The 13,345-nt window shown below is 46.7% G+C and overlaps 2 long non-coding RNA genes across 2 annotated transcripts; both read left to right on the forward strand.

The window, feature by feature from the left end:
• The first annotated feature begins 258 nt into the window (after positions 1-258).
• Positions 259-7,510, forward strand: LOC120654741. The gene is made up of 2 exons (XR_005667163.1): positions 259-573; positions 4,978-7,510. It is a non-coding gene; the product is annotated as an uncharacterized LOC120654741 (long non-coding RNA).
• Positions 1,042-2,747, forward strand: LOC120654740. The gene is made up of 2 exons (XR_005667162.1): positions 1,042-1,993; positions 2,119-2,747. It is a non-coding gene; the product is annotated as an uncharacterized LOC120654740 (long non-coding RNA).
• Positions 7,511-13,345: the final 5,835 nt, after the last annotated feature.

Below are 13,345 nucleotides of genomic sequence, written 5' to 3' on the forward strand. Positions count from 1 at the left end.
TTTATATGAAATGATGAACTAGTTTTAAATAAATATTAATCTATAAAGATTACAAAGATTTATAGCGCCATCCATCAGCATTCTTGGCATATTACGAAGTACTCCCTCGAGCCCAAATTCTTTCCGCTTATTCCCTTTCACAAAACATTTCGAAATCAGACGGTTTTTCCTACCAGCCAAACAGGGAACACAAGATGACGAACACCACTTGCATGATTGTCAAGTCAATCCAGCTGGGCCCTTCTCCCCCATTGGCCGAGTCACATCTCTCTGAGCAAGTCGTTGACAGCAATGCGTACGACCAGCAGCCTCATTGATTTAATACAGTAGGCAGGCAGCCTAATTACGACGGTGGCATAGTCGTCGTGTGCGGTGCTTCCATGTTCCATCACGCAGCTCGACCTCGGCGCTTCGCTTCTACCCCTCTCTTCACCGGGCCAACGTCGAGCGAGCGAGCCTTGTGATGATGACGTGCCGCAGCGTCCGATGGCCGGCCGGCGCGGCCGTTCGCTGCTTGCCTTTCGCCGACGAGCAGGCCGGCTCCGGCCGGCATCTCTTTCTGTTCACGTTTGGGTAAATCTCTCTCTCTCTCTCTCTCTCTCTCTCTCTCTCTCTCCCCGCGCGGTGCCATGGATGGTGTTTACTTGAGTCGTCTCTTAATTTTGCAGTATTTTTATTGGTGAGCTCGCTATTCTGAATCTTCTTCTTAGGCCTTGCTCTCTGGTCAACCTTTGGACTGGATCAAAAGACAAGTTTTGTCTCCATTTTTTGTTCCGAACTAGGTTTACCTTTGCCGTTCATGAGCTACCTTGATTCGGGGACTTCACGCTTTTATTTTGTGCATTCTGTCAAGTACTATTCACTGTGTTCGGCTGGTGGCTGCAGCAGCAGCAGCCAGCAGCCGCGAGCAGCAGCCGAGCGTCCAGCAGCAAGCAGCAGCCTAGCGTGCAGCAGCAAGCAGCCGAACGGCAGCAGCGGCAGAAGCAGCCGGAAGCAGCGCAAAAGTGACCCGCCGAACACGGTTCCTTGGCGCAAAACTGCCAAACTGCTGCTGGTTCCTGGTTGGATTGGATGTGAGTTCTTTTCCTTCAAGTTCTCTGTTTCTCATAACGGAAAATTTCGAATCTGGATTCAAATATATGCCTTAAATCCGAATGATTTTCCGCGAAATAAACTCAAACATCTTTTTTTTTTGTTTGAGAAAATTAAGTCAAACATCTCTTCCCCAAGAACAGTTCGGTACTAGAGCCCATTTTTGTTTTGTGCGAAGATAGAGCGAAGGGCCATTTTCTTTTGGACAGAGCAAAAGGCCTGTTTGACCCGCGCAGCGCAAATTGAGCCCATTTAGCAAGGCCCAACTCCTAGGCCAACGACAAAAAAATGGAATTCCTAACTGCTACTAGAGTAATTTCTGTTCTATTTTGTCTGCCACTCGATTTTCCTGTTCCGTCAGTCCAGCTCGTCACTCGGCCCCTCGCCCTAAAGGAGGTGTGTGCATGAGCAGCTTGAGCCCGTTTCTTGTGATTATTTCCGACCCGTTAGTGAATACGGCCCAATAGCACATATGGGCCTTTTCCGGTCTGTAATTTGTTTTGCTGGGTGTTCGAGCTTGATCCTGGGTCCGCTCGTGCTAGGCACGCACCAAGAATTTTTGCTGTCCCTCAAAAAAAAAAAACCCAGAGAATTTGTTTACCGATCAAAGAGCTAGGCAATGGTAGCACTGTTGACTATTTTTCCCGGGCACCGTCACCGGGCCACTCGCCACTCGCCACCTGGCACCTGCCGACCAAAGCATCCAGGTGCGCACGGAAGGCGGCCCGTGCGCTTCTTCCCCTCCAACACCACCGTCCACCCCTATCTCCTTCTCCCTTAAAACCCCACCCGGCTGGCCTGGCCAAACCATTCGGCATCCGACTCATCGATCGGCGTTCAGGAGCAAGTCGGCGGGTGTTCGATCCATTCGGTTCTCGTTCCTCCCGCGCCATGGCCTCCGGTACGCAGGCTCTCTTTCTCTTCTTCCCCCCTTTCACAATTCACGCCATCTCCTCCTCCCAGACCACTCCGATCCGCAACTCAACTTCCCCGATCGATTCGTAGCTCAATCAACTTAAATCGCAGCTAGCAACAACGATGCTGCCCTCGACGCTGCCGTCGCCGCGGACCACCACGGCGGAGCGGCTCGTCGCGGTCGCGGTGGCGGCTTTCCCCGGCTCCCATACTGCCGCCTCCGCGCCGCAGCCGTCTGCTTCACGGTCTGGGGGGCCGCCGGGATCTTGTCCACCACCGTCCCCAGCATCGCAGGGAACCCACACGAAGCCATGGTATACTTTATCCTTTTCATAGTCGGGGTCCTCCTGCTCCTGCTCCTGCTCCTGCTCCTACTCTCCGTCGCCGCTCCGGGCGATCTGCCCTAGCTGGAGAGGGCGGCGGGCGTTGCCTCCAGGGCCTTCCCAGCCTCCCGTGCAGGGCCATGCTCTAGAGGAGGCACGTGCGCAATCATCAGATGATCCAGATGCTTCACAAATTATTGTCCCTTCTACCACATACTTTGCTTTGTCGATTTCCCCAAGTATTGCTGATTTGCTGCTGAATACTATTTGCCTATGATGTACTTTTGTATGAGTGTTGTGTGTTCGAACTGCTTTGGTCCTAATCGTATGGCCAAGCTTAGACCCTTCCATATATTTCACTTGAATTTGCTGTCTTTAATATGCTATTGAGTTCCAATGCTATTACATTCTACTTTTTATTATATGTTTCTTGCTGGAAATGAAGGATATAACAGATGCAAGAAGGTTACAAATAGTGGTAGTATAAATGAGTCAACATGGATAGTATGCATGGGGCTTGATGTGTCAAGCGATAGCTAGCACAATAGCATGAAGAGCAGCTCCTGGGTTGATCTAGAAGTGCAAATTGGTGACCCTTAGGTGCACCTCCAACCCTCTTTAGTTCAAAATTTTGGAGAAGTAGTACAAAATTTTGAATTAAAAAGGGTTGGAGGTGCACCTAAGGGTCACTAATTGACACCTCTAGGTTGATCAGTGGTGCAGCAAAGGACCTATAGGCTATAGCTATGTATATGTGCAACCATGATCATATGACAATTAATCTTTGATCTCAAATCATAGTTAGTAGAAAGTATGCCACTTTAGCTTCCTAGCTGCAAGCATGGAGAGAATTGCATGCATGCATTAATGCAAAATGTCGGCTAATTTTTCCTTTTCAAAACAAGATGAGAACATGAAGTTAATGCTGGCGTAATGTGTACTGTGACGCACAGCTCTCTAGGGTTTGATCCTATAGCAGACGCTGTACCAGACTACCAGCATGATCCTCATATCTAATTGGTCTATCTCCGGAAGGTTAGTGTAAGGTCAGTTCCTTTTAGTTTTGGTTGGTTGATCGTTAAGCCATTATATTTCAGCACCCACCAGAGTTTTTGCATGCTTTTGCTTAGTTTTCCCTATCTTCTTTTAGATACGCACGCTTTAATTAGCTTCCTGTATCTAGCATAGAATATTGCATATGGGCACTCTCACTTACAGTTAAATTAGCCGTCACCAGAGTTCTCCTGCATGTTTGTCATACTAAACTAACGTTCTAGTTACCAAAGTCATGCTAGCCACAGTTGCATAGACTGTTTGGTACAGCTCATGGTGAACTTATTTTTTTTTTGTCTGCATCATCAGTTCAGCATCAAATTAAAGTATCAATATATGCAGATTTCGAGTATCTGTACATGACTACATGCACGATAATGTACATGTATTTTTTTTGTATCTACTGCTATCTGATAAATCAAATCAATAGCTTGCATATGCTCGTTTGGTGTTGATCATTTTTTATTGCACCATGCATGCACATACATTATTACTTCACTAGTTCAGAAACAAGATGCGGATTGCAGTAGTTTGTTTGCAGTATTTGAATTTATAAGTAGTATAAGAAAGTTACATTATTATATATCTGCTTCCTGCATATTCATACAAGAATGAACACTACATTGCAGAATTTAGACTATAGGCTAGGGCAGCCCACATCAAAACTTATGTAACATTTCTTGCTCACAACAAGGATGAACTAACTCTAAACCCTGAAGTGGAAGTGCGTGAATACCAAACATTATATTCTCTACGTATACGCATATAAAAAAAGCAACATGCTTTCATATAATCTGAGCCAGCCATCCCACTCAAGAACCTCAAAGGGGGTCGATCACCCCGGCCCTTTCTGACGACTTAAAAATACAAGCAGAAGCAGAGCAAGCAAAAGAAAAAAGGAGGAGGAGGTAAAAGAGCTGACATCAATAATGGATGGGCGTGGGGCCGGCATCCAGCCGTCGATCGGCCGTGTTCACTCGGCGGCGCCACCGCGGCGCGCGCGGCAGGTGTACCGCGAGCGCCGTCGATGCTAGAGCCCACATGACGAAGGCGAGGAAGGCCTCCGGCAGCGGCGGGCTTGCCGCCGCAGTAAGAGCCATGATGCAGGTGGAGGCGGCAGCGGTCAGGAGGAGGACGAGGAGGAGGAGCTGCTGGGACACCGCGCGGTTTTTTATTTTTATTTTTATTTTTTTATTTTTGTTTTTTACAAAAATATATTTTTGTTTTCGAAATTTACAAGAATATACCCCGGCCGCCTCGCTGCCGGGCGATCGGGACCTGGTCGCCCCGCAGCGGGGCGGTAGGGGTTTTTCTGCAAAAATTTCGCGAAATTTTTTGCAGAAAAGCCCCTGAAGGACCGGTCGCCCGGCAGCGGGGTGGGCGGCGGGCCCCGGCCGCCCGGCAGCATGGTGGCCGGCTCCCCCACCCTTATGTTGAATAAGGCTGGGCCATATGACTGGGCACCGACGAGGCGAAAGTCACCCCTTCATCAATGTTTTTTTTTCCGTTTATCACTGACATGGCGACATATTGTCGTGACCGGGTTTCGGCGAAACAAAGCCACCCATACTTTTCAACACTCCATATATTGCAGATGGACGATGAGCAGATGATCTGATGATGACCACAAAAGCACAGCTTAATCGGAGGTGTTCTGTAGACTCGCTCTGCATATGTAATTAACCGGACGCGCCCAATAGGCCCCGGGAATCAGCGAACTACGCAATCTCTACAAGTTAGACCTCTCCTTAAGCATCGACGCAGAAGACAGAAGAGGACGAGCTATCGCGAGTCATGTATTCATGAATTTTGTAAAATGTCAAAATTAATAAAATATGTGTTCTCGCAAATGTGTGCATGTGTCCTTTGTGTGCAAAGTTTATTATTTTCCTCGTCCTCGTTTTGTTTTTGCGAACACCAAGGAATACACTGTAACTGTAATCTTGTAGTACTCCCGTGTTCAGTACACACAGTAGTGGTAGCAATAGCAGTAGCAGTAGCAGGTTTTCAAAAAACGGTAGTAGTAGTAGTAACAAACATGAATACACATGGCCTTTCTTTTTCATTTTTTTTAACGGCCCAAAGTGCACACCTCTGAACGAAAAGAAAGACCCAAAACAAGAGGTAACCAACTTTGTCAAAGGAGCAGGAGGGTAGAGAAAGATGAAGTTATCTTTTCAGAAAAGAAAAGAAAGGTGAAGTCGAATGATGTGCCGTATCATCAAAAGTAGTATATTTAAGAGGACTAGGTATACAGTATTTCCAAGAATAAGAAATGTGTCGAACCTAGAGCAAATTGGAGGATGGTGCACTTGTCTTATGAGTGCATAGAGTTGTGGTATGGAGGTTCAAATATGGTGAAAATTTAGACAACTAAAAAGCTGCGCCTATTTTTGTTATACATACTTTATTATATACACATTTTTTAAAACAATCTAGGTAAGCTAAATTCGTGATTTTGTTGTTTTCGTCTAGGTGTCAGTTTGTATCCTGTTATTATGAAATTATTATTTATTATTTAAGTAAAATATTATTTTTGGTGTTGAAGTAGTTTATCTTGGCAATATGTACATCCATATCGCTAAACTAAACGGGCCTCCGGATGCCTGTGTTACTGTTACCACATGGGGTCCATGTCATGTGTCGCCTGTCACCATGTCTCGGGCATCGAATGGTCCCGTTGGCTCCACACAGTGCGTAACAGAGGTCGCGTCCGGCCTACGCGAAGATCTGCAGGTCGTTCTTCACCGCCCAAAAAAACAATTACGCCACGTTAGCCTCAGGGTCTTACACCCCATTCCTTGCCTCCAGCCATCCAACGCCACCGCCGCCGCCTGTCTCTGTGGAGCCCCTGCCCATCCGTGGCCGACTGGCCGTCCTCGAGTCCTCCTCCGCCACCTGCCAACTCCCACACAGCAGCCCCGGATCCTTTACTTTCTCGGCTCTGATCGCCGGCGCCGGTGCCTCCGTCTCCATCCAAATTGAACGCTTCGGCCACGGCGGAGCTCTAAGTGCGACTGCACGGTGACGGACCCGTCCGGCCAGAAGGACGCGGAGAACACAATGCGGCAGTTGCAACGACTTTGTGCGAAAGGCGTCGGCCATCATGATGAAGCTTCCACAGCTACATTCCTCCTTCCGCTCTAACATTCAGCATCGCTCTACATGCTCTGCACGGTGATGGACCCGTCTCCAGGAGGCAAGCCATCTGCAGCAACCCCGGCGTTGCCAGTTCCTGTAGCCGTACACGTCGTCTCCTCTTCCAAATAGAGGTGGATTCACTCTCATTGGCCTCGGCAGTACTAGATTATTTGTTTAAAACATTAGATTTGGAATGTTGCTAGATGGGATTTTTGTTCTGGGTTTTCTCCCCCTATGGAGACGACTTCGGATATGGTGGGTTTGTTTCTTGGTTACCTGGTGGTCTCGCCGGATTTGCTGGAGTCGTGCTTTGGGTCATCGATGGCGACAGGTGAGTGGGTGGCCGGAGTTCGAAGCTTGACGGCCGATGTTCTTGTATCGCGGATTTCTTGCGGTCTTCCTATGCGTGGAGTCGGCTTCTTGGTCCGGAAGGAGGAGAAAGATGGTGGATCGACGATCTGGCGCATGATGACGAAGTTCGGTGAGCAGCACTGGCAGCTGGGAGCCTCTTTGTTCTCCTTTGCCCAGGCAGAGGGTGGACTGGATTCCCCTTTAATGGGGCTCTTTTTCGGGTTGGTGACGTCGTCAGCAGCTACGGATTCAGTCCGGAGCATCGACTTCGTTGGTGCTGCCGGTTCTGTCCTCTTCCAAGTTCTCGACGGCGACGGCCGATGCACGCCAGAGGGAAGATGGGTTGCGGCTACAAGATGGAGGTCCCTGTCGACATCTTGGTTGAGTTCTTGTCCTTGGCGTGGTGCTCTTTCTCTGGCTCTGGAGGAGCCAGAGGGAGTGCGATGTCCAGGAGATCTGCTTCAAGACCCAAGGATCTATGTTTCAAATTTGAACTTTCTTAGGGTCTTGTACATAAGTTTAAATCACTAGAGGATATATGCTAAGGACTTGTTTGTATTTTATACTTCCTCTAGGGTGTTGGTTGTAAGAGCCTTGCTCTTTTAATATACGGGATCCAGTCCCTTCGCAAAAAAGCTAGAGGCGCCAACAGTAATCATATCTAGCGATGCACCTTTATTCAAACTAATTATAATTAAAGGGGTTACTTCTTTCATTTGTGTACTTTCTTTTGTAGACTTTAACCCATGAATTATAATTCCAAAGAGCTGAACCATGAACAAGTTCCTTTTTCTTTCTTTTTTTTTGAAATTTTAGGTGCAATAATGAAATTGGTACGTGGTATATATTAGTTCGCATTTGATTCTAAAGGTTCGGCCCTTTAGGTGAAGAATGTTCACTTTCTTTTCTTTTCTCATTGCTGGGTTTGTTTCACATTCATTGGGTTCTAAGAATTTTGGTGGTAATCTTTATTCTTCACAGTGAAATCTAGCCCGTGAATGTAGAGGAGGCTCATATACACTATCTTTCCATTCTCTTCTTTTTTTTTCCTCCCTTCTTCCTTTTCATTCTTTCATCCCAAAAATGGAGGAGAAAGACCCACTCCTGGTTCTTCATATTTTGAACAGTTACGTATACCATGCAACTATGTATCTCATGTTTCATCTCATGCTATAAATGTGCCGTCTCTTCAAAAATTGAGTACTAATTCATTTTCCAGGTATCAGTTTAAAAGTAGGGTGGCCAACTACGAATTGCCAGTATCTTGAGTAAACTGCTCAGACCCACTATATATATGCAGTCATTATGTTTTATCATTTACATTTGTAATTTATCTATCTTTGTTTTGTCTTTACAATAAATGATTGCATGGTCTGGCCAGTTCTTGAGTTCTATGCTTGACGTCACTTAATACATATGTGTGCTATGCATTGGTGGATTGGTTTACCAGCTGTTAAAAAAAAGATTTGTTTTTTGTTGCATAGACTGCACAAATCAGTATGTCTGATAGCATACACACACCAGCATGCACACCATCAGCGAAGCGCGCCAATTTTCCTAGTATTTATTATGAAGAAAGAAGAGATAAAATAATTTATTTTGGAGGGAGGAGAATTAATTTCAAAATGAGGAGAATTAGTAGCTTTCGATACCATTTTGGATATTAGTATTCATGTTGAGAAGGTTGATGTTCTTAGCACATAAATGCCACTATGCTTAGACTCGATTGCAGTACATAGCAAATGAACTATGGCCAGAAAATTTTATGGGTAAAGATATTTTTGTGTTGCTCGTTCTTTGCTATTCACACCCGGCCAGCTTGTTAAAGATATGTGAACCACCTATCATAATGCCCAGTTAAAAAGGTAAGATAACTGCCTATTGGAGCCGGTGGGGCCTATAGGAAAAAAACTGTGAATAGTCTCTGGTGCGTGAGTTGTCTTTTAATTGTGTTTGTGTTAGACTGTTGTCTCAAATCATCTTTGAATTTAGGTAACTGAAGTATTGCAGCACTCACTCCACTTGTCAGAGAAGAACCGAAAAGTGAACTAATCATCTATAGCAAAACCTTTCTACTAAAACATGTCATATTAGAGCATCTCCAAGAGCTCTTCTATCTTGGATAAGTTAGCTAAAAAAAGAAAAAAAAGCCACAAAACTCCATCCAATAGAAACGGCATCTAAATCCTCTTCTATCCTCATTATGTATTGAGGGGGCGTCGCTTTGCATTTTTGCCCAGCGCCAACGCTCGCCATCCCCCATCTCCCGCACGTTGACCCTCGCCTCCCGCGCTTCAATGCTGCAGAAGTGGGATTTGTTTTGAGCAGCTGCTAGCAGACTGCATCTTTTCTTGTTTAGGTGGACAGCATGCTGCGACTCCAATAGATGGAGGCAAGAACATGTGTACGGATCGAAAAGAATTCACTACACGTACCTTAAATCGATTTGATCGGCTGTCTAGCATGCAGCAGGCGCGGCGTCGATGTCCTTCATGTAGGACCGATGGCGGGCGGCGGCGGTGGCGTCAAGCCACAACGGCAGGTCACGTACAGGAAACGGAAGAGATCAATGGAACAGTACGACGCGAGCCCAGATTTGAAAATAAAACCCAGATTTTAGCTAGTCCCTTGGACTAACCATAAAACTGAATAGCTTTCTATTTTTACAAAGAGGGTATAATCTCCAAATTTAGCTAAAAAATACAATAGCTGTTGGAGATGCTCTTATGTGCTTATTGCATATAGGAGGTTAACAAAACTGGTTATTTGTCATTTTTGGATTTATCAATGAATTACTACGCATTAAACAATTTTCAGCCTATTTAAATAACTAAAAAAATGAAACCACTAAAGACAGAGACTTTGCAACTTGAATGCTGAACTTCTAAGGAATTCATAGATTGAACAATTTTCGAATGCTAACCCACAACATATGAGCACTATGCAGCACTATTTATCTGAGTCTAGATCTTTGCATTGGGAACCCTGGAGAACTTCCCTAATCATTTTTCTTCCTTCCACTCTCTTCTCCCTCGCGAACAGAGCAGGGGAACGGCTCGGCGGAGCCGATACGTTGCAGCCGGTGGCCACACTAGCGTCGAGGGGCAACGCTGGAGGATAATATGCTCCCATTGAGGGGTGAATCGAGAGCAGAGGGGCCTGTAGTCCCGCAGCCATGAGCAACGGCGGCCTGGAGCAGTGCCACTCGGTGGCGACAGCCTCCGATGGTGTCGATCCGGCCAGGCAAGGGCACGGCCGCGGCGGCTGGCTGGTCGTCGAACTGTGTTGGGCCTGCGCTATCCCGGGGTCGGCTACGGCTCGGTGGGAGCCGGGCTAGTCTGCTGGCCACGCGTGCTGGACCGGCTGCAGCAGCGCAGCAGGCCGCAATGGCAGCATGGTCGCACGACGGTGGCGAGGATGGCGAGTGGGAGGCGGGAGGGGGCGTCGGCCGCGTCGCGCCCGCGCTGTACCACTGGTACAGTACCAGCGTGCACCGGGAGGTACGGGAGTCGCGTGCGACCGAGTTGGCGAGGATTCGTGATGGCTCGGATCGACAATATAGCGGGTGAGAGACCCGCGCCAAACTGTACTGGACGGACCAGATTGCCTAATTGATCGATCCGACGGTTAACGGGTTATCGGGTGATGTGGCACCATGGTTTGATCGCTTCTGGTGCAAGAACAGTATATAGAAATTTCTTTTTCTTTATTTTAGGAGATGTTATGCAATCCCTAATCAATACATAGCTTCGCCCCGGTAACTATCCATCATTTAGATTTGGTACTCACTGCTTATCTTTCACCAGTCGATCAAAGTTGTTATTGTTTGGCAAAGGTGTGCCACCATAAGGCCTAGTCCAACGGTGCTGGCGACATCACCAGCTCCCGTGGAGGAGAGAGGGTCTGAAAACGATTGAAAAAAGAAAAACAACTTCCTGTGCTTTTTGGAATGCGGGCTGCTGGTCTGGAAAAGTGCATCACGCGCTAGCGGCAAATTCCTCGCTAGCGAGACCGTTTTGCACTGTTTAGCAATTAAAATAATGATTTAGTCGGCAATATCGTCAGCCTTTGGAGGAGGCCTAATGTCTCTTGAAAGACGACAGAACAAGTGGCTCTCTGATGCTGACACTGCACCCTTGTTGCCTTGAGCCCTTGACCGTCGACACGACGACGTACCAACAACCACACGCAAGTGCCCGTGCGCTAGATGCTTCGCGGAAGCTTGCTACCTTGTTGACTAGATGCCACGCGGCATTCGTTTTTTTTTTTTGCAGACACTCCTGGCCGTCTCCGCCTATAAAGCGGAGAGAAGAGAGGCGGCCCATGGGCCCTGTCGAAAACAGCACGGCCCCGGCCGGCCAGGGGCTCTCGACGATCTTGTTGCGGTGTCCCAGCAGCTCCTCCTCCTCGTCCTCCTCCTGACCGCTGCCGCCTCCACCTGCATCACGGCTCTTACTGCGGCGACAAGCATGGTAATTGATGCATCTTTGGCTTTTGACATCTGCAGAACACCCTCCCGTCAATGATTATCAAAACTTCTTGAACTACCCTTTATCTGCGGACACCATGTCCGGTCCTGTCCCTGGATGATATCTCAAACCTTTGTTTTTTTTGCCCATCGATATAACTGAGTGAAATCGAGACTCTTCCATCTTTTTTTTTCATGTACTCATTGACCCTTCCGCAAAAACGCATTCCTGGACCATGAAGTAAGAAAGCGGCTGATGCGTACCGCTCCCTAAAATACCTTACACATCCATACATGATGAACTCAACAATGCCAACAAGAGGAAATCCACGAACACGACGCATTACCATATTGTAACACCCAGCATGGTTGGTCGTCTCGATCCCGTAGCGCCTCCCATCTGTGTCATACAAAAGTGACCACTTCTCTTTATGTGCACCATCAATCCACTGTATAAATGGTTTGACACCTCGAACTAATAAATCTGTAGAACGTCTCCTGTTGGATGATGAGGCCTGACTCTTAAGCAATTCAGCGCTCATGTCATCAATTATACCCCACAAAGCATCGAACTTCCTCTGCTGATTCTGAGTGCACAATCGCTTGAACAAATTCATCAGATCCTTATTCTTGAACCGCTCATAAAAGTTAGCAGCCATATGCCTCACACACCACCTATTGACAACATCTGGCCATATATGAGGTGAAAATTGACTACCTTCTTGGAGCTGCCTTATAGCTGCAAGTAGACCTGCATGCCTATCACTGATAAGTCAAACATTAGGCCTTCCAGCAACAACGTTAATCTTCAGACGTTCAAGAAACCAGTACCAGCTTTCTGTGTTCTCATCCTCAACAAAAGGCAAAGGCGATGGGAACTATCTGCTTGTTGCAATCAATTCCGACTGCCATCAATATTGTTCCCTTATATTTCCCTATCAGAAAAGTGCCGTCAATACACAGAACAGGAAGAGAGTAAATGAAGGCCCTCACACATGCACCAATGCAGAAGAAAGCTCGCAGCAAAATGCTTGGCCCCCCTGACAAGCTCGGTACACTGTATGTATCAAAAGCACTTCCAAGATTTCTGTGCACAATTGCTTCAAGCATACGAGGTAGGTTGTCATATGAAGCCTCATAAGTGCCAAACCACATCTCAAACACTTTTTGTTTAGCCCGCCAAGCCTTTGCATAGCTGATCACATACTGGAAATTCTGTTCAATGTCCCTAATTATCAATGCAGGCTCGTAATCCATTTTGTCAAGAATCGGCCCATACATCTTTTTGGCCACGAAAGTAGATGTGATATTACGGTGATGTCCCACAACACCTGTCAATCTACAAGTATGTGGTGTAACAATTGAACATTCCCAGTGTGTTTTGAACTTCCCCTTGTAGGCATGCACTCGCCATGTATAGTCTCTATCTGCATATCCCACCTCGTATTCTTTGCTGCTAGACTTCAACACTCTGAATTCCTTCCTCAGAGATATAGCCCAGATCTTCACAGCATCCTTCACATCTTCAATGGTATGATACTTTGCCCCTTGTATGACCTCATTCACTCTGTATTCAAACTCCGGACATCTAATATCTTGTACCACTGGATTCCCAAAACCCTCTTCACGCCATTCACCTAGCACTGGGAAGCGCTCATCGTTCTCATCGTCCGATGAGTCCCCACATTGCTCCATTATTTGTGCATCCTGGTCTTCTTTCTCCATGTCCTCCACAATTCCAGGTATCCGCTTGCATTCATCTGCTAAACCTTGTGGTTCTAATTCTAGTTCTGTAGCTTGTACGTTCTCTTCTTCTTTATCCTCTTCCAACTCTTCATTCCAGTCATATGTTGTGTGTATTGATCCTTCACCTAAATCACCGGCCTTCTGGTGAATCTGAATTACCATTGCGAGAGGCCACCCTCTTTGAAGAGTTGCGTGCATGTAATGTTTCCATTCTTTCATACTATTTATAAGCGTCAACTCCCAGAAATCCCCATTT

This window comes from Panicum virgatum, chromosome 1N (assembly GCF_016808335.1).
Source record: "Panicum virgatum strain AP13 chromosome 1N, P.virgatum_v5, whole genome shotgun sequence".
Lineage (NCBI taxonomy): Eukaryota > Viridiplantae > Streptophyta > Magnoliopsida > Poales > Poaceae > Panicum > Panicum virgatum.